The sequence below is a fragment of the Meles meles genome, chromosome 13, assembly GCF_922984935.1.
Source record: "Meles meles chromosome 13, mMelMel3.1 paternal haplotype, whole genome shotgun sequence".
NCBI lineage: Eukaryota > Metazoa > Chordata > Mammalia > Carnivora > Mustelidae > Meles > Meles meles.
The window spans coordinates 65,637,053-65,664,570 of NC_060078.1; positions in this window are offsets into that span (position 1 = coordinate 65,637,053).

Consider the following 27,518-nt stretch of genomic DNA (forward strand, 5'->3'; position numbering starts at 1 on the left):
ACCAGAATCATAACTTAGAATCCCAGAATAATATCTTAGAATCCTCTTTTTTTAAAAAAAAGACTCAAAATTTAACCCAGCAGAAAATAGCTATACTCCTAAAAGTTATCAGTATCTTGCTAATTTATACCAGCAGAAACCAGGGACTATCGATGGGAGTGAATTCTAAGAGCCTCTATGGTAGCCCCTTATGGACAAAGGAAGTTTTAATGTAACTCTTGACTCAGTTAACTATGTTTATATAGGTGTATTTACCAGAAATCCTGTATTTAATGTTCACTGATTTAGAAGAGTTTGCCACAATTTTGATGATAGACTAAAACTTGATCTTAATGGTTTCCTCTCTTAATGTGATTGAGATACCAGAACTTCATGGAAGGAAGGAATCCAAAGGTTCAGAGATGTAGAAATGTGGAAGAGAGTTAACATTCAAGGCTTGCATTTCATCACATCCCCACTATCTCTTCCAGGAGTGCCTACAAGGTAATAGTTTCACTAAGGCACTGAGAAATGCCTTAATGGTGAGAACATTAGTAAGGGTATAAGAATAGGAAATAACTCTCTGATTTCAGAGGGGAAGATAGGATCAGAGTAACAAAAGGCAACTGACAGTACATAACCATCATGGACAAGTTGGGGATATTTACCATATCCAACAGTAAGGATGTGGTAGAAATCAGACTCTTTGTACTTAATAGGGAACTTTTGAGTCACTAACTAATTATGATGCATTTAGGAAAAAATAGATGAATGATCTGATAAATAGTACTATTTATATATGATCTGCATTTAAAAAAAAAAAAACCCACTCCATGGGGATGGTCTGTGCTATGGTGAATGCTGTGAAGTGCGTAAACCTGGTGATTCACAGACCTGTACCGCTGGGGCTAATAATACATTATATGTTTATTAAAAAAATAAAAATTATTAAAAAAAAAACCATTCCAGTTCTGATGATTTTTAAATTACCATCCTGGGGGGAGGGTGTGCCTGGGTGGTTCAGACAGTTAAGCATCTGCCTTTTACTTGGGTCATGATCCCAGGGGTCCTGGGATTGAGCCCTGAGTTGGGCTCCTTGCTCCACAGGAGCCTGCTTCTCTCTCTCTCTTTCTGCTCCTCTTCCTGCTTGTGCTCTCTCTCTCATGAATAAATAAAATCTTAAAAAAAAAAAATTGCCACCATGGAGAATCATGGCCACTCACCCAGTTTTCAGATCATAACCAGCTCGCAAACCTGGAGATGTTTGACTAGTGGGAGAATCACTTCTTAGGAACAGGACCTGCCACAGTACCACAAGTATATATGGGAATATTTCTCTAAACCTTCTTCAAAGGGGCTTGAGGCCCTTTAACAAGAGGAAATGGGAATACTTAGCACTTATCAAGATCACTATCTGTGATCTGCCAGTAATTTCTGGGAATCCCAAATGTGATCACACTACAAGTTAATTAGGAGACAATAGAGTCCAGGCAATAAATGGAGTTTTGAGTCAAATTTGAATTAAAAGAGGCCCAGCACTTTTGTCGATACACTCTAATATATTTTCCTAGTGCATGAATGAATAATTGTAATAGACAGACATAGCAAATGTCAAAATTCACATATTTGACCATTGACTCAAGTCCATTGTGAAAGTGAAAACTTAAGTGGGAGCCCTGAGAATTTTCCTTCCCTTATCGGAGTAAGAAAGAAAAGAAAACATACCCTCCGTCATGAAACCAGCAAAATTTAGTGCTTCCATCAAAAACTTGACATAATCATGAGTCCTGATACATATCATACCTCATTTGTTGTCCTATTCAATCCATGATGAAGGGAGAGGGATCTCCAAGAACAACTGTGATTATCTTAAGCTTAATTAAGTGGCAACTCCAAACAGAGCTGCTGTTCCAGATAAGGTAAAGTAACTTTCAGGACAAAAGAACACATTTCCTATACCTAGAATGCAACTAACAAATGTTTTTTTCCCTCTATACCAGTTTCTAAGATCCATCCCTTAGAAGCAGTTCTATTTTATCCCACAACTAATCTTCACAAGTTGCCTCCTGGCAACATTGAATCTCATACTACCTATCCCTCATATTATAGTCTGCAGAAATCTTGAACATCTTAACAATGTCCACTACACTGATGACATTGTGCCAGTCAGACCAGAAGAACAGATAGTAGCAATTACTTCCATGGCTTTGGAAAAATGCATGCAATCCAAATGGTGAGATGAACTTTACGGAGGCTCACATGATCTTTGTGGAATATCTGAAGGTCCAGAGAAGTATGCTGAGCTATGCATCCTCAGGTGAAAGGCAACTCACTTCATCACAGGTTGATAATTATGACATGGAAGGCACCCTGCTTAGCAGGAGTTTTTGTAACTTACAGGTAATTTATGCATACTTTCGTACACCACTCTGAGACTTTCACTGAGAAATCCATGAAACTAGAGACATGTCAGCTGTCTAACACCTTCTCTTTAGCAGTGTGAGTTGCAGCACCATGGGTTGACTTTCAAACTTCTTAGCAATGACTAGCTCACAGCTAGAAGCTAGAAGCTATGACTTCTTAGCTACTAGTCTAGAAGGAACCATGCATCAGTGGTCTTGGTCCCACCTCTGCAGGAACTTGCTCTGAGCTTTTGAGCTATGTGTGGTAATCATGCAGTAGTACATCCTCCTCAAAGACCTGAATTCCAGTACTTCTAACCACTTCCCCAAACCTGTACCTTTAATAATCCCAACTTTTTCTCTTTCTCCTCCCCTGGCCCCTCCCCCCACAGTAGCTCTTTCCTCAGTTACTGCCTCTGCCATAGCTCAGTTTCCGTTTTTTGTTTTATTCAGTTCCCTAATAATCTGGTTAACAATTTATTATATCAATTCTTCCTGTTAAAATGGAAGTTCTTGCTTCTGCCTCCTTACTGGAACTTGACTGATATTAAATGAAAATATGTTTGTGAACTGAACTTTGTAATTCAGAACCCATGGTAGGAAAATTATTTCTAAAGAACAAGAGATGACTCACTACTCACAGTGTTAAAAGAAAAAAGCTAATAATGACATTACATGTACAAAATTCATCTAACATCTTCGTGCTCGCTTCGGCAGCACATATACAAAATTCATCTAACATCTTCAATATTGTATATATATGTATAGGTACATAAATAAACTTTCATAATCCCACGATGGCTCAGCTAGCTCATTTACATTTTTATTTGATCCCATATTTTGCTATGAAGTCCCTTTAAATCATTCCTAAATTTAAAAATCTTAGCATTTGTTCTCCAGAATTTTGACACAACTGGGTCTCCTTTCTCTCTTGCCTCTGTGACTTCAAATTCTTTCAGCCAAGAAACAATAATATTTTGATCATCTGAATTGTCCCCTTGTAGCTTTTAGGCCAGAAAAATAAAATGTATTCATGAATGCATTTGTTTTTATGTCTAAGACACCTCTCAGAAGGTCTTAATTTTTATCCAATTCTCAATATGTTTCAGTTTTTGTGGGTTGATGATGGTGATTGTTATTTACAAAATTTTTAAATCAATTCCAGGTGGGATTTTGGTGTATCTGTGTGGTATAATATTGTTAGTGTTATTGTTTGTTTAGTGCTCTAGTGCTATAATCCATAAAATATGAAGATACACCTGGTTTCTTCGATTTCAACTTTTCTTTTTTCCCTCCAAGACTCTCTTTCTTGGTTTTAATGTGAAGAAGATGATGCTGTCTACTGAAAGCCACGAAAGCAGCAGAGTTAGACCATTTCCTGAGCTCTTTCTTGCAGACCTGAGCCTCCATGATGAAGAGGCAATGGCATTCACTTCTCCTGTCTCCACTACTAAAGGTTCTGGCAGTAATTCTTAGAACTGCACCCAGAAAATTCAGGGAATGTAATTATGACAGTAGAGACCACCTGCTTCATGAAGTTACCATTTTAAAAAGAAAAGTGTGAAATCAGACAAAGGAAAAAAGTCTCAGATGCTCAGAAATGGCCCTTAGATCGGCACTTAGAGAAGTAAAGAAAATAAATGGTTTTGTAAAGTGTAGAAATGTTACTTTCCAAAAAAAGAAACAAAACAAAACAAAAAAACAAAATGAGGAAAGAGTTACAGAGGAATCCAAATGGAGACAGATAACTAAGCAGTCTAGAAGAATCATATTATGCACTTTTCCACACACACACTTATTTTTTTCCATTCAATTTGCTGGAAATGTGTCTATGACTGAGAAGCTTTGACTGATTTAGTACAATAAAGAAGAGCAAAGGGAGTTAAGTTCGAAGTTAAATTGGAAATTACTTAAACTACAGAAATGTGTACCTTCTCTGATACAGGAGACAATACACAGAGTGAACAATGATAAGAAATGTTCTCCACAGCTTACTACTTAGGACAACTGAGCTTGGTGATTAAATGTATGAGCTATAGAGTCTCACAAAGGTCAGAAATTCTGTACAAATTCTCTAAAAATGATCTCTAGTCAATATTTTTTTAAAGGTTGTATTTTGTTGGGATAACTGTTAAGACATCGATAAAAAGATGTTAGAAGAAGCCCTGCCCTGGCCCAATGCCAGCCAAGTCCCCTCATTGAAAAACTTGTTTTTATTGCACAGGTCAACCATTATAGCGTGTTCTGAACTAAAGACATGGTTAACTCAGCTTAAAAGAAAAGGAAAAAAAAAAGAAAAAAAAAGTGAGATTCAAAAGAAAAAAATTCTATTTTTATAACTCTGGTTTACTTATTTGGAAAGAGATTATAATAGTGCCTATATTATAAGATTACGTGAGAATTAATAGTGATCATTCCTTTAAGTCATGTTGTGCTCTGTGTGTCATGCTGGCACATAGGATTCTCTCAATAAACGTTAACTGTCACTATGGCTATTTGTAGAGATGGAGCTTAACCTAACACTTTTCTGACATGGGCCACACAGAACACTGATGCAGGCATCAACAAGGGTTCTTCAACTAAAAGTGGATTAATAGTGGGCACAAAATATTTTCAGTGTATTTATCATATTCTTAATTTTATTTATCTTACAATGTTTTGACATTTTGCTGGCTGAAGAGAGATTGTCCCTCCCAGGGCTAACTACTACTTTGAGATAGTAAACAGATTGTGGGTGATCTGCCTTTCAAATGCAAACCAACTGATCTTGATTCCTACCCTCAAGGATCTCTTTTCTCTAACTTCCACACACTAAGTCATTATTTCTCCAGGCCTAAATCAACTCAGGGACAGGTACCATATAATTAGGGACAGCTTCTATGCACCACAGCCCATACGAATTATTCATACTATCAAATCCTAAGATGTTTACCCTGTTCTGCCTTGTCTTTCTTACAGAAACTCCAATAAGGGCTGTGACCTATGTATTTCCCTTTCTTCTTCCTGCCTCTGACTGACACTGGTTTTTCCTTCTGTGACCTGGCTGATGTGCCTTTTCTCTCATTTCTAGCGAAACAAGAAGTTACGTTACATCTGTCTGTCAACAACACTGGACTCTCCACGTCATCACTTGGTCACTTCTTTATTTTTATTCTTAATATTTTTAAGAGAGAAAGAGAAAGAGAGTGGGGAGGATGAAGGGCAGAGGGAGAGAGGGAATCTTTACCAGGCTCCACACCCAGCACAGAGCCAGACACAGGGCTCCATCTCACCACCCTAAGATCATGACTTGAACCAAAATCAAGAGTCTCTTAACTGACTGAGTCTCCCAGGCACCTAACTGGCCACTTCTTTTAATTAAAATCCCACAGGTACCTTTGAGACACCCACATCTTTCATCAAGAGGTTCATTTAAGTCCCCTTAAACATTTACTCAAACTCAAGCATGTAGCTTGCCTTGGACAAAGGACATCAGCAAAGTAAGGCTCCACAAGTACACAGTAACACTTCCCCTGCTGTTAGGTTGCCTATATATAGACACAGGGGTGTTAGGTCTTCAATATAAAAATTTCATGGGGATACAAATATTTACTTCTTAACAATGTGCCAATAGAAAAACAATCTCTTGAGATAATACTGGACATGATTTTTTCAGAAAGTGTAAACTCAATCCTTAAAGATGGCACATCTACTAGGATGGCAAAAACAAAAAATCTTACACCACCAGATGCTGGCACTGACATGGTACAACTGGCATGCTTAGCCATTGATGGCAGTACTGAAAATGGAGAAATATTTGAAAGGCTTCTTATAAAGATAAACATGAATATACTCCTAGGTACTTGGCTGAGATAAATGAAAATAAATGTCTACACAAAGGTCGGTGCCAAAATATTTATAGTGGTCTTATTCGTAAAATTAACAACTGGAAACTTGAGAACAACCCAGAAACACATAAACAGTAGACTATGTAAACAAATTGTCATGCATTTAAATAATGAAATGATACTCAGCAAAAAAAAGGGGAATATCACTGTTATACACAACAACATGATAAATCTTATAGCATTATATTAAGAGAAAGAATCCAGACACAAGCAAGCACATGTGGTATTATTTAATTCAAATGGGATCCTGAAACAGGCAAACAATATTCAAAGAAATATTTTACTTGGGTGAAGGCATGACTGAGTGAGTGGTAAGGGGCACAAATGAATTTTCTGTGGTGATAAACATTTATGCATTTAAAAAATTCTTGAATTTCACGCTTAACGTTCGTGAATTTCACTATATATGCATAAACATTCTGCCAAAAAAGAAGGGAAAAAAGAACCACAAATGGATAACTCTAATATGTTTATTTTTGTTGATGGTGTGTTTGCTGTTATGTTTACTACCGTGTATTCTAGGGTTGAGCAATTGAGTAAATATATAGAATGTAATGGGAGCAAGAATTCTCATTGTTGGAGAAGGTAGTTACAAATGTGGAAGAGGGAACTACTTTAATATACCATATTGTGTTAGATTGGAATTTGAAATATCAGTATGATGAAAGATATATACATACTCCTATACCTAGCTATATACACACTCACACATAGATATCTAGGAGAGTGTGCCTCGACGTGAGCCCGGAATGCCCGAATGTAGTCCTCCCATGATATTGCAGCTTTAGCTTGTGACAATTGCTCTATAGCTCTCTAGAAGTGGAAGCCAAATTACTAATGGAACTTCCTGCAAGCTGCCTGCCCTGTCTTGAGTGGTCCCACAGATCTGTAAGGCCCCATATGGCCTGAATGCTTTGAAGGCCTCCTATCTCTGCCAGCTCTCTAGAGAATGGTTTACTGTTTACCCAGCAAGTCCAAACCAGCTCCAACCTGGCTAAACCAAGAAACTTCTTTGCTACCTCGTGGGATGAACTACACCTTCTCCAAAGAGGTCTGAATTTCTAACTTTGTACTTTCATGGGTTCTCTCCCTCCACCCAAAATACCATATAGATTTTTTTTAAGTTACAGTTTGTCTAATATTTACTCTTTTACTACAGCTAATAATTCTTTATGTTAAACCTCTCCTGTTTAACCCTCTAGTATTTTATGTTTCCTGACTGAATTCGTATTTCCACATGATCAAAATTAACACCATCAATATTGGAACTAATTGATATTTTGTAACCCTTAATATGATGTACTGGTAGAGATGTAGAATCTTTTCTACCATTTTCTGCCAAAATTATATAACCTAAACCTAATCATAAGAAAACACCAGACAGTTCCAAATTATGGGGCAAGCTAACAAATAACTGCTCTTCAAAAATGTCAAGGTCAAGAAAAAAAAGACTGAAAAACTTTTTCAGATTAAAAAGAACCAAAGAGATATGACATGTATACAATGCTCAATCCTTCACTAGATCCTGGACCTGACAAAAAAATATCTATGAAGGACATTATTTGTCCATTTGACATAATTTGATTATGGCCTGCAAATTAGTTAATATTGTATTAATGTAGGTTTCCTGATTTAAAAAATTACACCGTGGTAATTAATGTAAGAGAATAAACTTCTTGGAAATTATGCATCACAGAATTTGAGATAAAGGAACACAATGCTTCCAGTTTGCTCTTAAGTCGTTCAGGGGAAAGGTGTGTGTGTGTACACATATGCACATACACAGAGCAAATGTGACAATACATCTACGAGTTGCAGAATTTGGGTTAAAGGTATATTTTTCATGCAGTATTCTTTTACCTTTTCTAAGTTTGAAATTATATAGAAATGAATTTTTTTTTTAAATGAGAACATTAAAAAACAAGTAAGCTCACTTGTGGAGCATAAGGAATACATGGAGGACATTGGGAGATGGAACGGAGAAGTGAATTGGGGGAAATAGGAGGGGGAGTTGAACCATGAGAGACTGGACAAATTGAGAGTTTTGGAGGGGAGAAGGGTGGGGGGGTTGGGTGAACCTGGTGGGGGGTATTAAGGAGGGCATATATTGCATGGAGCAATGGGTGTGGTACATAAACAATGAATGCTGGAACACTGGAAAGAAAATAAAATAAAATGGAAAACCAAAACAAAACAAGAAAGCTTAGGGTCTGGCCTGATTTAAGTCCTGAACCAAGCTTCTTCCACTGCCTCCCCTGGAGACTCTCCTATACACTCTGTGTCCAGATGGAGGATTGTGTTCACTAGACACTAGGCTTGGTCCTGTTCCTGCCTTTGCTAATTCCCCTTGTCTTTCTTTCCTTTTCTACCTGCAGTGGCTTCTTCCTTCCCTCTGAGGGGAGCTAAATCCTTCATTTTGTTTTGTTTTGTTTTGTTTTCTTTTTCTATTTTTTGAAAGATTTTTTCCTTCAGCTAAGAGAGCAGAAGACCTGATTTATTGTGCATGTGTTACATTTAGCCACAAATGTACCAAGTCCCACTTTTGGGACTTTAGTCTATAAAATGGGAATTATAGCCATAATGATAGACTGGTCCCAAAAGTCATAGGTCCAGGGCAAAGGACCCAAACAGTCTGTTTTAATATGAAAGCAAGGTAGGTCTCTCACAGGTGGTCACTGTGATCAGATAGCAATGGATATTCTAGATCCATTGATTCAAGTTATATAAAGTAGTCATGTAGTCCAGAAATTTATACCAGCACCCCTGGCCTCTGGCTTTCCTTATTTCTGCTCCTGTGCCTTCCATGGATGCACAAGCTAGCAGGTTCCCTGGATCTCTACTTCATCTTCCTTCTTTTTCATGTCAGCTTGTGCATTCACTTCTTACTCCACTTGGCTCTCATGGCACAGAGGTTTCTGAGAAGATGCTGCTAAGGTTGAGGACCTAAATTTTTTTTTTATGTTCAAAGCCAAATTCAAGTCTATAATATTGTCATCATTCAAAGAGTTTCCCCAACTCTCTAGCTTAAATCACACCAATCTGTCTTCTACCCAATTTTATTACATTCTCTATTTTATGCCTTGGAACAATAGTTCTAATGTATCCAAAGTGCTTTTATCTCCTTTATTTTGGAAATTCTTATGCTTTACCACATAACTGTAGAAGAATCCTTAGATCTATTCAATCTTATAGCTGAGCTCCACAATTTATTAGCTGTGTGACTTACAGTAGACATCTACCGTAAAGTAGATGCCTAACCTCTCTGTACATCAGTTCAGTCTGTAACATGGGAGTTAAGGCAATAATGACAGAACCATACTCACGATGTTGTTGGAAAATCAAAGAGAGTGATGTATGTAAAGTACTTAGAACATTGTTCTTCATATAGTAAATGCTATGGAAATATTCACTTTTTTTAATGAGGCACAGGACCTGGTATAGGAAACAGATGTTCATTACTTCCTTCTTAATAGGTTGATTGATTATTTTTTTCTCCACACTATGAACTTTTAAAATCCATATCACAACTTCTATTTATGCTCTATAGAACAACTATTATGCTAGAGTGTTGAAGATTCTCTTCTGCAGATAATGAAACAAACAACCAATAACCAACCAAGCCAGCCTTGTTCCTCTCACAGTGTAGATTCTATGAGAAGAACACAAAACTAACTGCAAAAAAAAAAAAGAAATAGAAGAGAAGCCCCTTATATACAGTAATTGATGTTCATTGTTATTTTTGGCTATTTTCACACTTTTTAACACTTGCGATTGAAATCATTTCAAGCAGAAAAGCTTCTCTCAGTTAAGAATCCTGGATTTATGTTTATTATTAGCTTGGCAGCAAGGAGACCTGGCCCAGCTTTAACATAAGAAGCATGTTTTTCTGTAGAGTCAAGGCAATGTGCAAAGAGACAGCCTCAAGTGAGGGGTCTCAGAGACTCTTCTTTAACTCTGTTAAAGCTAAACTCTATAATTAAACATCTACAACATGCTGCTCTAAGTACTTCTGAATGGGGAGGAATCTCTGCCCAACTTAGCATCTAAAGTGTCTTAAAGCAGGCATTGTATGACATGATTCACTTACAAGGCAGAAAAATTTGAGGATTTAGGGGAGAAAGCTATTGGAACCACCTAAAAAGCAGTATTCGGCAAAAACTCAATACTTGTTAGTAGTATGACCTTAAAGTTTGGGAGGGATTTCAACTGGAGAAAAGGACAAGAAAAAATCCAATGAGTTGTGTGTGGATACACGGACATAGTAGAGCTAGCAAATAATTAGAGTCTGTGTCAAGAGATGGTATGTTAGTTGGGAGAATAGAAATTAGGAATAATAGACTCAAATACTTAATTAGAATGTCTTTGGCACATAAGGAGTACTCACAGTTAAATTATAATACCAACATCAATCTCATGGACCATGAAAAGGTGATTAAAATCAGGATTGGGTAAGATCCTTATTTATTAAGCTATATAACAGATAGGTCTGTAGCATGAACTAGAAGTTCAGAACTGTCTTGGGTATCATATCCTAGATGATAAGCAAATACACTGCTCATTCTGTATAAGAACAATGCCATTGACCTATGCTCAATAAGTCATATGATCTGAGATTCTGCAGGGACAGTGGCACTCTGCCAACTGGTCCTCTATAACAAAGACCCACATTCACAAAACGGTCATCACAGTAAGGAGTCTGGAACTTAACGACAATGTGAAACTGGCTAGTCTACAAGGCCATGGGACTCTGCCCACTAGATTGCCTCTGAGCTCTAGTCTCCAGTTCATGCTGAATGAAATAACTAATGACTAGTGACATAAACACCATACTTTCAAATAACTTTCACATAATCCTGACCTCTCTACATTATTTTTTCTTTGTTATTTTAACTAAAAAGATAATACTTATGCAGGACAAAAGGCCAGTAAGAGGTTAGGCTGCCAAGAATACACTTGGATTGATTTGAAATGGACTTTACTTTTAGGATCAGACATGACAATTTAACAAAATGACTGGCAAACAGTTAAGAGGGGAATAAATGAGGCTGTATGAATATTATTATGATCTTTTATTTAATATTTCCCTCTTCTGATGGTGAAGTTCTACTGCTCCTTTACTTTGTATGATGGTCTTTAAAAATTTCGACATTAGCTTTAAATTCCCATGTACTGGTTTTGAAATCCCAACGGACCATGTTGCCCTTCTGCTTAGAATCTTTCCATAACTTCTTATAGTTCTTAGAATAAAGGCCCTGTAGTACACTTAGGGGCTGCATCATCTGGTGTCACCCATCTGCTATGGACTTAGCCCTCATCCCATTGACCCCACATTTCTTTGTTCCAATGTCACAACCCTTCCTCCAGCAGCTGGTGTCTTCCCACAGGGGCATTTGCACATGTGGTTCTCCATGCTTGGAATGTTTAGCTCCTCTCTTCTTTACTTGGTCACACCCACTTATTGTTCAGGTCTTAATTTAAATATATTTTCTCATGGGAACTCTCCCTGAACTTCCTGATGAACTTTCATCACATCTCTCTTTTTTATCACTCTCCATTTCTGTGATATTTTGACTAATATCTGTATTTCCTACTAGACTCCTGTAAGGTGCATGAGGGAAGGGCAATGTCATTTTTCTTCATGTTGTATCCCAGAACCTGGTACAACATTTAGTACATAGTACTTGCTTTCATAAGTAATGATCTATTTATTTTATAAAGATTGACCAAATGCCATGTAACTATATTTGTGACAAATGCTTAAAATGAAGAGTAAAGAAAGAATATGGTTATAGGCTGTAAGGTAGAATCATTATAATACAAAAAGTTAAATATATACAAGACAAAAGTTGGTAAAACAATTTCAATATTCTACAAAGGAAAGTTTCCTATATAACTCTGTGTGTGTGTGTGTGTGTGTGTGTGTGTGTGTGTGTGCCAATTGTCATAAACTTAGGGCTTTATAGGGATTATATATGCATTTATGTAGCAAGAACTAAGAGTACCAAAACAGTAGTGAAGAGTTTTTTAGAGCTCTAGAAAAATCAGCTTAGGGAAAATAATTATATCTCTCTATTTATAGATAGATAAAGCTATAAATATACACGCTCAAAAGTACAGCTACAGGTATCTGTTTAAATTATGTGTCATGGCATGGCATAACCATACTATATCTGGTAAAGAATGGTTAGCTTTTCTTATCTGTATGGAAATAGTAGAGCCAGAAGACTGAATGCTATCTGAAAAAGAATTTTATAAGCTAGGCTTATTTATATCATTTTAGAAGTATCTAGAAAATGGTTTATTTCAGAATGAAAAAATTTCCAAATAAAAAAACAACTTGTAAATAAAGGTTTGTTTTCACTAACATGCTTGAAAGCACAAATCTGAGTGTTTGTATCCATGATTTGCTCAACTGTGGAAGGAATATAGTATATGACATCTGCCTTAGGCATTGGATTGTAAATATTTCATGGCTTTATAAATGTACCACAATTAAGTGTGTTTTAGTAGTCAACTGAATAATGTTTTACAGCATCAAAATAAAAAATTTCTTTTTTGTCTTTATCTGAGAGCTTTGAAAATATATCTCAATGTTATTTTCACTTCTTACATATTAGGACCAAACCCAGCGTTCTCCTGGTGACACCAAGAATGGGTGTCCTGAGTTGTGATTTACAGTTCTTTTCTATTCTAGGAGGAAATGCTATAAAAAATCTAATTACAAATCTTCAGCTAGGCCACACATTTATTTTGATACCTATGGTCAACAGAATAATAGAAAAGATGTCCACATCTGAATCCCTAGAGCTGTGATTATGTTACCTTACGTGGTAAAGGAGATTTCGCAGATGTAATTATGAATCTTGAGGTGGATGGTTGAGGTGGATGTGGGGATCATAATTTGAGAGAGAAGTTAGAAGATGCTCTGCTGCTTGCTTGAAACTGGAGGAAGAAGTCACAAACTAATGAATGGGGGCAATCTCTAGATGCTAGAAAAGGCAAGGGAAAGGATTCTTCGGAGCCTCCCAAAGGAATACAGTCTTGCCAGAACCTTGATTTCCATTCACTGAGACCCTTTATAGACTTCTGACCACCAGAATTATATATGTATATTTTTTGTTTAACCATTAAGTCTGTGATAGAGATAACTAAAACAGTACACTAACTCGGACACTAAAACAGTAACAAATCAGTTTTAATTAATTTAATCAGTATCAGTTTTAATTAATATATTAATAATGAAAAAATTATAATTGTTACACTGGCCTCAAAAATCAAGCAAGCAAGCAAACAAGACTCAACAAATGTTTTTGAATACTTATTATCTCAAGGGCTCTTTTTATTAGTCCAGCATACCTATTTTTTAAAATGATTTTTTAATGATTTTTTATTAATTTTTGGTGGGGAGGGACAGAAAGAGAGAGAGAGGGAGAGAGAAACTCTCAGGACTCTGAGATCAGACCTGAACTGAAACGGAGTTGGGCTTAACTGCACCACCCAGGCACCCTAGCATACCTAGTCAGCATAGAGCGTGTTTTCCCATGGCCTTAGAGATTTAGATGTTTGCATTGTATCCCTAATTCTGCGTCTTGTAGAAGTCCAAATTCCTTTAAAGGAATACAGCATTCAATAGAGGTGATAAAGTAAGCTCAGAAAAGATTATAATGCAAGAGAAAAGTAAAGTGGCTAGAAAGGTTTAGGGGAGGGGGTAGAGAGGGAAGGAGAGAAAGAGGGAAGAAAAGAGTAAGGGAATGAGAGAGAGAGAAAGAGAGAGAGAGAGAGAATATGATGCCCAGTTGGGAGAACGAGGGACCGGATTTTAGAAATATGGCTCTTGTTAGGTAAGGGTGAAGACTATTATAGAAAAAGGAAATAAAGTAAGTAAAAATGTGGTTTTAGGAAAGCATGGGCAGGAACAAATGAAAACTTACAGCTGTGAGGATAAGATTGGAAAGCAAGCAAGAAAAGCCAAGTGAAGACCCTAAAAGCCAGATTCAGGATTTTTTTTTTTTTATTCTGTGGGCAATGGAGAAATGACTCCAAGTCATGTAACATAAATTCCTTTCTTTATCACTTATACTGCTGTCAAAACAAGCACTTCTGATTTCCTTGAGGAAGCTGTAAAGGAGAGGAAACCTACCAGTTTCCCAGTGCTTTTCCCAACACCTCACTTCTGAATGAACCTCCTGAAGCAGAGCAGAATTATCAGTTCTGTGAGAGTGGGAATTTACATCCAAGCTTGGGGCTGTGAAAAACACACTTCTCAGGAAATTCTTCAGTGTTTTGTGTCTCCCTCCATCTTGACAGGAGGTAGGAACCCATAGTGAAGAAGAGTGTGAGTGTGACCCACACTTTGTCATTAGGTGTATCCCGGGACTGAGTTTTAGTCATGGAGTGTAAGCCAAGTGATCAAACCATTTCCAGAAATGGCCCTTATAATGAACTCTCATGTCTACTCTGTTGTTTCCTCTCTGGTGGGAACCACTGCAATGACCTGGAAGGCAACGTGCTGAATGTGGCGGAACCTCCATGTAGTCTGCATTTCAGAAGGAGATGTGAGCTTGTGTTCGGTAATCACTTGACAGTCTGTGACACAGGGAATAAAGTAAGTTACCATTTCTCACCAGAACTTCCTAGTATCTTCTGCTCAACAAGAGGGTTGATATCCCAGGTGCCAGGCATCAAACCACTGAGGAGAGAGTGCTCTAACAAAATTACTTTCACATTTCTCTACTAGTACATCCTTATTCACACAGTAGGGCTGGTATGATGCTCAATAGAACAAAACTGTGAAAACTAAATTCAATGTGAAGTGTATAGCATAGTGCCTTATACATAGCACATATTTACTCCAATGCCCAGAAAGAATCCCTTGTGTTGAAGAACCCCTGACGGTCATACATCTATTTATCATCTGCATAGTATAACTAATTACTCTTTTTTATGACTAACCCAGATTATATTATACTTGAAACTTACTTCGCAGCTACTTTTAAGGTTGTCCTTTTATTAAGGAAAAATCAAGCCTCTTTTTTACTTAAAGAGCTCTCACCATTCTGATCTACCAGCACAACCCCACCCATCATGTTCTAGTCCCACCTCTTCCTTGAAGACTTCAACCAAAGCTTTATTCATACAAACTTCACTGATTCCTAATTACTCAAAGCATTTATTGCTTGAATTATATATTTTACTTAGCGACATTTACTTTTTATATATACTCTTTCTAGCTTTGGCTTCTCTTGTAAAAAGTAAAGTTTAATTAGTTATATTATGTATTTTGAAATATTTTTGATGATTCTATAAATACACATAATACACATCCCCTTCGTCTACAATTTAATTATATCACTATTTCCTTAGGAGCGTTTGATGGTCTCTGTGACTGATTTTTTTTAACCCTAATTATACACTCTCCACTGATTTTTGGGGTCATATCCTAATTATCCAATTTCCCGTTCTTAGATAAAATTAGAGTTTTAGTTCAGCATGAAGCCATTTCACTAAGGAGTTTATTTCCCTGCTTTCCTTGCGCTTGGATATCACCAGGAGACTAAATGAACTATTTCCCAGTTTTATCTGAATGCTCAATTAAGACAGAATTTGTGTTTTGTTTTCTTTGTTGAACATGATGTGGGAGAGTACAAAAAGCCACATGATTAGAAGCCACAAATTCTAGAACTAGATTTATCAACATGTAGCCAGGTGTGAGTCATTTGCCAAGGATAGCTTCCGTTTACTCAGTTTGAAAACTGGGGGAACAATATCTACTTTTAATTCTTCTCAGTTGTGAGTTGTCAAGTGGTATGGTTAAGTATTTCACAAATATTATGGATTGCAGCTATAGGTCCACAAACATGTTAAGTCAGAAATGCCTTTTAGAAATGTATTAAGTACTGTCATTTCACATATTAGGGGCGGGGGGAGAACTGACCAAAATCTAACCAAAAAACTCTGAGGTCAAATGGGTTGAATGAGTTGTTCAAGGTCACGTGACCCTTAGAAGATGGGTCCAAAAACCTCTCCAGGTTCCTGACTTTGCCTCTGGACGCTTTCAAATGCACTAACCCTCAGCTTCAGTCCTGAGGCTCAATGAATCCTTTGTCTTTTCTCCTCTCACTGGGAAACAAACAAGAATGAAAACTGTACCTCTGAGTCATTTATTGAGCTAGTTAAGCTCAAATTTATCTCCAGTCTGGCCACTGTGTGATCTTTCCCGAATTCCATTCTCTGGGCGTAGGAGGGAAGCCTATCTTTCCCCCACCCCCTCTTTGTATCCTTGGGAATTCTCTTATTCTGTCACAATACCACTTTTAATGCACCAAGCCTCTGTTTAGGGTAATAGCCCCTCTGAAGTTTATGAAACAAAGATTGAAACAAGCTTCATAAAACTCATGCAAATGCAATATCTCTTCTACATCATGTTATGCCTTTAATTTTAGGAGCCTTTATACTTGGAATTATGGAAAAATGTTATAATTAGAAATAATAAGGGGAAAATGAAAACAACAATTGGAAATGTCTTCCCAAAGCTACCATTTTTGTTAATGTACTTTCTTTATTGATTTGCTGACAAGGAATGCTAGACTTACTACTTTCTCTAAGTTACAAGTATATTTTCTCTTTTTTAAAGAAACTGAAAGCTTCTGAGTATATGGCATAAATGTCAATGTGTTGTTTAAAAAACACCCACCTTACTGATGCATTGGAAACATGGAATGCTAAGATGCATAGTCACAGCTAACCCATTCCTCAAACCAGGAATGATTTTGTGAGAAAGACATCATTTTTGTGAAAAGTAAATTTCCAGAAATTAAGTCAGTTATACAACTTTCCAGGAGTCTGTCCCACTTCATCTATGGGGTTATTATTTTTTATTCCTAAAGACAAATAGCAACAGTAAGGATTTGACAGTTTAAGATAACCCCCTTTACTCCTATGATTTGGTACCAATAAAACTTGGTTTTTCTCTCACTGCTCTAATTAACAAACATGATAAATAAACCAAGTGGAAAAAGTCATAATTTCCTATACACTATCAGTTTTCTTTTCTTTGGGGGTGGGTGTTTTAAAATTAAAAAAAATTAAATTTGTTCATTTTTTCCAGCTTTATTGAGATATAACTGACATATCATTGTGTAAGTTTAAGGTATAGAATGTGTTGATTTGATATACTTATATATTGTAAAATGATTACCATCATAACATTAAAATGAGAACACTGGGAGGAGAATTCACTTTTCTTTTTTTTTTTTTTTTTTTTTTTTTTTAAAGATTTTATTTATTTATTTGACAGAGAGAGATACAAGTAGGCAGAGAGGCAGGCAGAGAGAGTGAGAGGGAAGCAGGCTCCCTGCCGAGCAGAGAGCCCGATGCGGGACTCGATCCCAGGACCCTGAGATCATGACCTGAGCCGAAGGCAGCGGCCTAAACCACTGAGCCACCCAGGCTCCCTAGAATTCACTTTTCTTAAGTAGAGAAATATCTAGATCCTACTACGTGTCGAGCCCCATTTCAGGATTTTGAGTTGGGAAATGATAACATGTGATTTATCTTTGTCAACTAAAGTTCAGGTTAATAAAAATTTGTTGATAGCCTCTTGTGAACCAGGCCATGGGACTAGGTCCTAGGAACAAGACAATGAAGGAATTTATAATTTATGGTCCTTGCCTTTGATGAGCTCACAGTATACTTGATAATTTGCCGAGTGTCAGATGAGCAAGAAATAGATTTCCTAGATGAGATAACCCTTAGCTCTTAAAGAATGAGAAGACTTGAAAACAAATGTAATGACATGGGGAGTTTCATGTTGCTGGGAGGAAGCAAAGCTTTGTTTCTCCTGCCTCGAATTTCTTCCACTTTCAATCTTGAGTTCCCCATGAACATATTCTTTACTCTCCAGTCTTTATTAAAACATTTCATTAAAATACTACTTATTTAAAGAAACTTATCTGATGCCCATAGGAAAAATGTATTAGTGTTTTCATTGTGTGTCTAATTGTCTCTGAATAGACTGAAAAGACCACCAGTATCCATACCCTTTATACCTCTTATAAGTGTTCCACTGTGTTTCGTAGCTTGCACATGGCCAATAAATCTTCCCCCGCCATTTCAGTTTTATATGAATTCAAATACTACTTCATCAGGTTTAGTTCAGTCTCACAAATATTTTACCAAACTTATTAGGTCACTATAACTGCTACTTGTTATATACCATAGTCATTGACAACTTTTATGTTAACCAATGGTGTTATATTCTTTTATTTACACTCTACTACCTATTATGTTGTACCTGGAATCTCAGACCCGAGAGAGCTTGCAATTCAACTCTAGCTTAATTCACAACTTCAATTGCACAATAAAATACAACAGGTACCACTGAAATGCAATGCACAGGCAATGGTCTTTTATATAAACCAAGCTGATTTCAGTATATATACATATAAGAAAAAATAAACTTTGACTCTTGCTTCATAACATACACAAAAATTATAGATAAAGCCAAATAGGAAAGAAAAATTTAAAAATTTCCAAAAGAAAACGCAGGGGAAAACCTTCATAATGTTGCAGGAAGTAAAAATTTCTTAAACATAACACAAAAATGTGAAATGAGAATTGTATGATTCTGTTATTGGGGTAGACATAGAGATGTGCCTCTTAGACGCCCCCCTCCAAGGATGGACTTGTTCCAGCTGTAGGGAGGGTTGTCTGTGGACAGTGTTCAGCTAACAATCCACTTTTAGGATTGCCTCAGCTACAGAGAACTACCTTGCCCAAAGTCATGCTCTTCCAGGGTCAGATCAGTGACATGATCCAGACAGAGGTACAAAATTTCTGTCATTTTGGCCAATGCAAGGCAACTTTAAGAAATTATATATGCTCCAGAGCTCCTGACTGTTAGACATACATCATGAACAGAGCCAAGACTGTTGGACATACATCATGAACAGACATCTCCTCTTCTCTCCTCTTTCTCATTGTCTCAGACCTTGCTCTCTGGAGAGCTGAAACTGTTAGAAGTCCTTCAAACTAAGAACTTCTATTAATCAAAAGACCCCGTTAAGATATTTGCAACACATTTATCTAAAACCTGTCATGCATCTAGAATAAATGAAGAGCTTCTGCAAATCCACAAGAAAATGACTATTATATTAAAAATTGAGAAAACTCAAGAAGGTACTTCACAAATAGAATATTCATATGGCCTATAAGTATAGACAAAGATGCTCTCTTCTTGTCATGAGCAAGATTAAAATAAACAAACAGACTACAAAAATAGAAACAAACTGTGAAGCAATGCCACACACTGTATACTCGCTAGAAGGCCTAAGATCATAATGACTGACAATAGCAAATATTGATAAAGATGGGAAACAGCTGGATAACTCATATATTACTGGCGGGAGTTAAACTGGCTCAACTACTTTGAAAAATATATTGGATCTATATTGGAACAGTGTGTTTATTTTCCAAATGATTTGTATTCATACTTTCATAATAGTACCATTTATAATATGCAAGTCTTTGGAAATAACTCAAATATCCATCAGCTGTAACATGGACTAAAACTTGTGATGTATTCAGGTAATGGAATACTGTGAAATAATAATAAATGAATGAGTTGCACAAAAAGTATGGAGAAATTGTACATGTTTAATTCTAAGTGAAAGAAACCAGACTCAGAATAAGATACACTGCTTGATTCCAGTTATATTTAGTTCAAAAACCAGAAAAACTGATCTATGATGTTGGAAATCAGCATGGTAGTTACTTTTGGGGTGTGTGTTGGGTGTGGTATTGATTGGGAGAAAACCTGTAAGAGTCTTCTTTAGTAGTAGAATTGTTTTACTCCTTTTTTGATGTAGGAGGTAATTACATAGGTGCATGAATGGTAAAAATACATTGAACTATACACTTAAGATTAGTTCACTGTATTACACGTAAGTCATACCTAAAGAACAACAAAAATCACCTGGAGATATGTATGTATCTCCAGACTCCGCCCTCCAGAGACTGATTTACTTGGTCTGCCATACCTTAGGCCCAGGTGCCATTTTACTTTAGCAAGCTTCCCTGGTGATTCTCATCTGTAGCCAGTGTTAAGAACCACAGATTTGATGAAACTTTCCCATGCTTCCAATTATAAAAGAGTCATCTCTGAGATTCAGGTGACTTACCCAAGGGAATATACAACAAATCTGATTAAACCTCACATAGCTAATGGTTAATATTGTACTTTTGATCATGACCACCTTGTATTGTCTTTTTCCTCATGTTATCAAGCAAAGACATCCCCAGATAATGCTTTCTGAACACTCTCCCAACTCCCCACTTTACAGGAGAGCAAGTACTCCCTTCTGAGCATTTTGCTTTACTTGCTCTAAGTCCACCCTGATGTGCTCAGCTTTAAGGGACAGAATTTGTTTTCAAGGAGAATTAAACTGCATTTCACAACAGAGATGTTTTCATTTGTCTGGATTCGATAATCAGCTGGCTGTAATCCCAGAGATGTCCACACTGGAAAACTTTTACAAGGACAAAACTCCCCTGGATTTTCTCTCTCTCTCTCTCTGGGTTTTGTACGGATTGAAGGAAACAACATACATAAAGTTTTTAGCAGAGCGTGTATTCAACAAATGGTCATGATGACAAGAGTAATTATACTACAACCAATTATGATTACAATTTTTAACATGACCACAATACAGTTATCAGCCTCAGTAAGTTTCACATTAGTATCATATCTTCATCTAACACAGTTTGTTTTCTAGTCCACCAGGTGACCCAACATACCCCAAACAAGAATGCAGTCTATAGTCAAGTGTCACATGTAGCTATCACTTTTTTAAAAAAAGATGTATTTATTTATTTTGAGGGTGGCATTAGGGGCAGAGGGAGAGAGAGTCTTAAGTAGACATTACATTGAGCATGGAAGCTGAAATGGGGCTTACTCTCATGAGATCATGACCTGAGGGGAAATCACGAGCTGGATACTCAATGGACTGTACCATCCAGGGGCCCCAGCTGTCATGTTTTTTTCATTACTTTTGATCTGCAACATTTCCACAGACCATTTTCAAAACAACATTTTGAAATAATATAGTCACCTCTCCTTTTATTAATAAACTATTGCTCATTTCGTGTTTCCCTTACGTTCACTCAAGATTCAATTAGGATATGACTTCTGTGCCAGATGCTGCATAGGTGAAGTTGTATTTTCCTCCAGGTATCACAGCCTGAGGCACATGGTTGCCATATTTTCTTGTTGAGAGTATACATTTTGATCACTCAGTCATAGTATTGTCTGATATTTGCACTGTATAATAATTTTTTAAAATATTTTATTTATATATTTGAGAGAGAGAGAGAGAGAGTGAACAGAGGGGAAGGGAAGATCCAAGAGGAAGAAGTAGACTCCTTGCTAAGCAGGAAGCCCAAAACAGGGCTCTATCCCAGGACCCTCAGATCATGACCCAAGCTGAAGGAAGATGCCCAAACAATTGAGCCACCCAGGCACCCCTGCACTGTGCAATTATTTTTTATCCTTTGCAAGCAATAAACATTTGGTGTGGAATCACTTCAAGGTAATGAAAATATCCTGGTCCTCATAAAAATTCCACCTTAGGCTTAACATCCATAGATAATTCTTGCTTGGTCTAATTCATAGTTGAAAAAGTAGATTACCATACCTGAGTTATTTCAAACATATTTTAAAAGTTTCCCATAACTGAATCAAGCAAAAAAAAAAAAAATCCTTCAGTGTTTGCATCCACATTAACAACATTGATTCATCTTCTGATTTGACTTTGAAGTGAAAGTTTATCAATTTAGCAACTATATCTGTGTTAAATAAATTTACTATTTTTTTGTGTCAGGGTATCATTATAACATAAAATTCAAAGAGGTATAATATAGAAATTGAAAAGCAACTCCAAACTTATCGACAAAGAGTTTTCAGGCTTTTTTTTTCAGTTTTTTTGGATTTTTTGAAGTTAATTTATATAGTTAAAATCTGAACATTGGGACACCTGGGTGGCCCAGTGGGTTAGGCCTCTGCCTTTGGCTCAGGTCACGATATCAGGGTCCTGGGATGGAGCCCCGCATCAGGCTCTCTGCTCAGCAGGGGTCCTGTTTCCCTCCCCTCCTTTCTGCCTGCCTCTCTACCTGTGATCTCTCTCTGTCAAATAAATAAATAAAATCTTTTTTAAAAATCTGACATTGGATTCAAGTTAGAAAAATGCATAAAATGCTTTATGGTTAATATGAAAGTTTTAATTTCAACAAAAATGATCACACTTGTCCAAGTAGTTCACAAATAAGCTTTTCCCCCCTTGGATCTTCAAATTTAACTTCTTCATATGCAGTGTAATATCAGTGAGAAAAACATAAATCACATTGCCAGTTTTGTCTTTGATTGCAGAATATCTGTTAAATATTATAGCTATAGACGGAATGTTTATACATCCAAAATCAGATGTTGAAACACTAATCCACGATGTGATGGTATTTGGAGGCAGGACTTTGGTGAATTAATTAGGGTAAGATGAGATCATAAGAGTGTGTCCCTCTCATGATGGAATTAATGTCCATAGAAAGAGGCAGCTCTCACTTTCTCCCCCACACCTCTTTCTCTCTTTCTGCCATATGAGGATAGAAATACAAGGAGTCAGCTGTCTGCAAACCAGGAAATAGGCTCCCCCCAGGCACTGTCCTGCTTGATTGACCTTGCACTTCCTAGCCTCCAGAATTTTAGGACATAAACATTTTTGTTTAAGTAATCCTGCCTGTAAAGAGTTATAGCAGCCCAAACTAAGATAGTTACTTTTATTTCAAGAAAATCCTGGATTGGAGTTACTATTGTGCATCTTGAAAGTATTACTTCATCACTCAGCCAGTTACTAGTGACATGCAGTATAAAATTACTAAATTCATTATCCTTTAATTCTTAGAAAGGTCCTATAAACTGATGATGATTACATTAATGTAGTGAGAAAATTTTAACAACTACATCTTTGATATGTTTTGTATAGTCTGCTTAACAAAAACCGTGCACGAATTGTTTCAGTATCTGTCATTCAGTGGACTAACAGTCTCTTATTTTAGGGAAAATAGTATTTTATTTTAAAATCTAATACATTCGGACTTTTGACCTAACAAAGCTGGAGCATAACTTACTGTGACAAAACCAAAATTTTTAATATCTCCTTGGGCAAAATTCTCCTTGGGCAAATGTGAAAGACTGAAAAATATCTGTGCTCTGAGTTTATTTTCCTTGGTCTTAAATTAACATTTCTTGGTAAATTTGGAAGCCCTTTGAGGCAAAATGTATCTAACATATTAATTGGGCCACGTGTCTTATATCAAACGAAACATCTAAAGCTAAAGAAAAGTATTTGCAATTTTTCAAATTTGAATCAATTTATCTTTCATATTGCTAGAAAGATCTGGTAACCACAATTACTTGGTGGTTCAATTGAGGAAACTTGTTTTTGTGAACTATCTTTTCTAGTCTGTTTCTCACAGATTTGCAGCAAAATTTTGTAACTGAAGCAATAACATTTCTATCTACGTGTGTGTGTGTGTGCGTGTGTATGGGCACACTCACAAGCATCCATACCATTTTATAGTAGGTAGAACTTACAATTTCAGGTCCTTTTAAAAATCATTAAAAATTTATTTCAGATGAGTAATTCTGACATCAGTTTACTAATTTTGATTGACTTTTTTAATGACTGGAGAAGAAACTTCTTACCAAATTCATCATACATTTTCTGAGAATATCTCTTAACATTGTTCACTTTATTACCTTAATATTTTTTAATAGAAGGAACAGATGAAATTTTTATTTTGCTCCATTGCAGAAAATTACAACTGCCATTCAATATGAAATTTATGACATCCTTTCTTCCAGTTTTGGGTTTTTTTTTTGTTTTTTGTTTTTTTTTTAGGAAAACTGCTGGTTGTTTTTCTGCCCCCACTATATTCGGCAGGAGTGCCGTGTCTGTGTTTTGAATATTAAATTTTGTTCATACTTATTTTTAAAACATGAAAAATAATTTAATTATATTGTAATAAATATAACATATACTTGAATTATCTATTATAAATCACGGAAGCATCTCTTAATTTGTGTTGTCTGAATAATATATTCAAAAAGTGTATTATAATGTTATATCAATGTGTAGACACAGCCTGAAAAGTGAACAGTAACTGGGGTTACTTCAGTAAGTATGTAAGTTATCGATAAATTATCTAGACAAACAGAAGTACAAGCCAAGGGTAAGTGGAATGTGAAATGGATCAGCTAATTTGGGATCCAGAGAGTACTATTATCAGTTATATCCTGGAGATTAACTGCAGCAAAAGGGGCTGCAGCTTATCTTGCTAAACCTCCTTTTGAAATTTTGAAAGATAATTGAACATATCTCACTGATGGCATTAATTGAAGAGGTGTGAAAAACGGAAATAGTGCCAACAGACACATGAGAATATACTCAACATCACCAGTCATCAGGGAAACCCAAATCAAAACCACAGTGAGATACCACTTCATACCTGTCAGAATGACTAGTACCAAAACCACACCCTACAAAAAACCCCCAAAATAACGACTGTTGATGAGGAAAGGATGAGGAGAAAAGGGAACCATTGTGCACTATTGGTAGGAAGGCAAAATGGTACAGGCACTATGGAAAACAGTACAGAGGTTCCCCAAAAATTAAAAATAGAAATACTATAATATCTAGCAATTCCACTTGTGGGTATTTATCCAAAGAAAACGAAAACACTAACTGAAATATTTGCATGCACCTCCATGTTCATTGCAGCATTATTTATAAAAGCCAAAATATGGAAAGAATCTAAGTGTCCTTTGATGAAAAAAATGGGTAAATGGTGATATATAGATATATCTATAAATATATATATATATATATATATAATGGAATATTATTCCATCAATAAAAAAATTATATCTTGTCATCTGCAACAATAGGGATGGACCTCTAGGGCATTATGTTAAGTGAAATAAGTCAGAAAAAGACAAGTACCTTATGATCTTACTTATATGTGGAATCAAAAAAGAAACAGAAACAGAAAACAAAACCAAGTTCATAGCTATAGAAAAGAGATTGGTGGTTGCAAGAAAGGGAGTGGGGGTGGGGGGATAGGAGAAATGTGTAAACTGGTTTTTTTTTTGTTTGTTTTGTTTAAAAAATGAGTAAAATTTAAAAAAATACATAAAAGAGGGGCGCCTGGGTGGCTCAGTGGGTTAAGCCGCTGCCTTCGGCTCAGGTCATGATCTCAGGGTCCTGGGATCGAGTCCGGCATCGGGCTCTCTGCTCGGCAGGGAGCCTGCTTCCCTCTCTCTCTCTCTGCCTGCCTCTCTGCCTACTTGTGATCTCTCTCTCTCTCTCTCTCTCTCTCTCGCTGTCAAATAAATAAATAAAATCTTAAAAAAAAATACATAAAAGAGACCATGACTCATGCACATATTTCTGTGCGCAAAATTGTTAATCTTTTAACACCATCCCCAGGGGTACTGGAGAGTTAGTTACATTTTAAGAAATTATTTTCAACAAATAAAACAAAACCAATCAAGCACATCCATGCTGTGCCAAGCCATATTAGAGCCCAAGGCAAAAGAAAAAAAAAATAGTAATACTGATCTTGTCTTCATTTAAAATGTTGATATCTTGTCCATATCTGTTTTTTGCTTTGCTTTTTGTTATAAAATATTGAGGTAAAGTATTTATTTTGATTGTTGACTTTTTGGTGCCCCCTTAATTTTGTTAGGGAGGCCCTCACTGGCCTAGTCCCAGTGCTGAACATATTCTCATTAATTTATTGATATATTGATGTTTCTGTTCTTATATTGGATTTTGTGATGTGTCTATATTCTTTTCTTTTTAAAGATTTTATTTATTTAATTGACAGAGAGAGAGACACAGTGAGAGAGGGAGCACAAACAGGGGGAGTAGGAGAAGGAGAAGCTGGCTTCCGGCTGAGCAAGGAGCCAGATGCGGAGCTTGACAGGACTCTGGGTCATGACCTGAGCCAAAGGCAGATGCCCAACAACTAAGCCACCAGCCCCTGTGTCTATATTCTTTTCATTAAGCACTGGTGCAATCATTCCCTCAGAGGCTAAGAGTTACTTGCAGGTTATGGCTCATTCCCTCCTAGAGGTCACCCTTTATGAATGGCAACTGTCTTGTCTGGATCACATGGCCCTTCATGGGGGACATCCAGGAATAATGACTGGTAGATGTGAGATAAAAAGATCCTTGTCCTGATTGGAGAAAATTTTAAAGGACCATCACAGTTTCCTGGTGGACTGGCTCGGGTCTTTTTCCTGACTGTCTCAGAGCCTAACTTCTCCCTAGGAGTTGATTCCAAGAGCATTCCCTAATGCATTTCCTCCACCCCAATCTCCATCTCAGAATCTGACTCCCAAGAACAAAACCTGTGACAGCTGTGTCCAGGAGTGTTCTGAGAAAGTGGGTCTTACAATCGGATTTTGGAGCTGAAGTACCAGTTGGAGGCTGACAATGAGAATCCATTACCAGTGTTAGGTAGAACATGGATAGACTCTGGTTGCAAGACTGCAGTTCAATTTCAAAACCTTGACCAGTGAAGAACTGAGATAATACTGGGGAAGGAAATTTACTAGCAGGAGGAAGATATCTAGGATTTGAATAACACTGGGAAATAGAAACAAAGGAATGCTATTGCTGGATGGGATAGATGCTTTGAAGAAAGATAATAAAAGGCTGAAGACCAATTAGCCAGCAATTAAAAGCAAGGAATGAAAGCCAGAAGATCTTGTTGTTAGCATATAAAGAGATTCATATCTCCTACAGCTGGATTGCTGAAAAGGATGAGTACAATTCTCAGGACTTACTCATAAGACCTCCAGGCTGGGTTTCCCAGACCTGATAGATTTGCCAAGCCATGATGAGGATCTTATTTGGGAAGGAATAGAATCCTGGAAAGTGGGATTGGGTTGCTGATCTGAAAAAAAAAAATGTTGATTCCTTAGATTCCCTCAAATCTGTGCTGACAGAAGTGTATCATTTCACCCACTTTCTACAGAAGTGCTATTCTGAGCCCCATCCCCTTACTTGAAGATTATGAGAAGCCTTTGCTTTGTTGGGCAGTTCTTGCTGTTCTTGCCTACTAGATGGATATATAGAGTTAATGCACAACATAGCCAAGCCAGTGAAGGGATGAACGATATTTTTAAAGTTGTGCA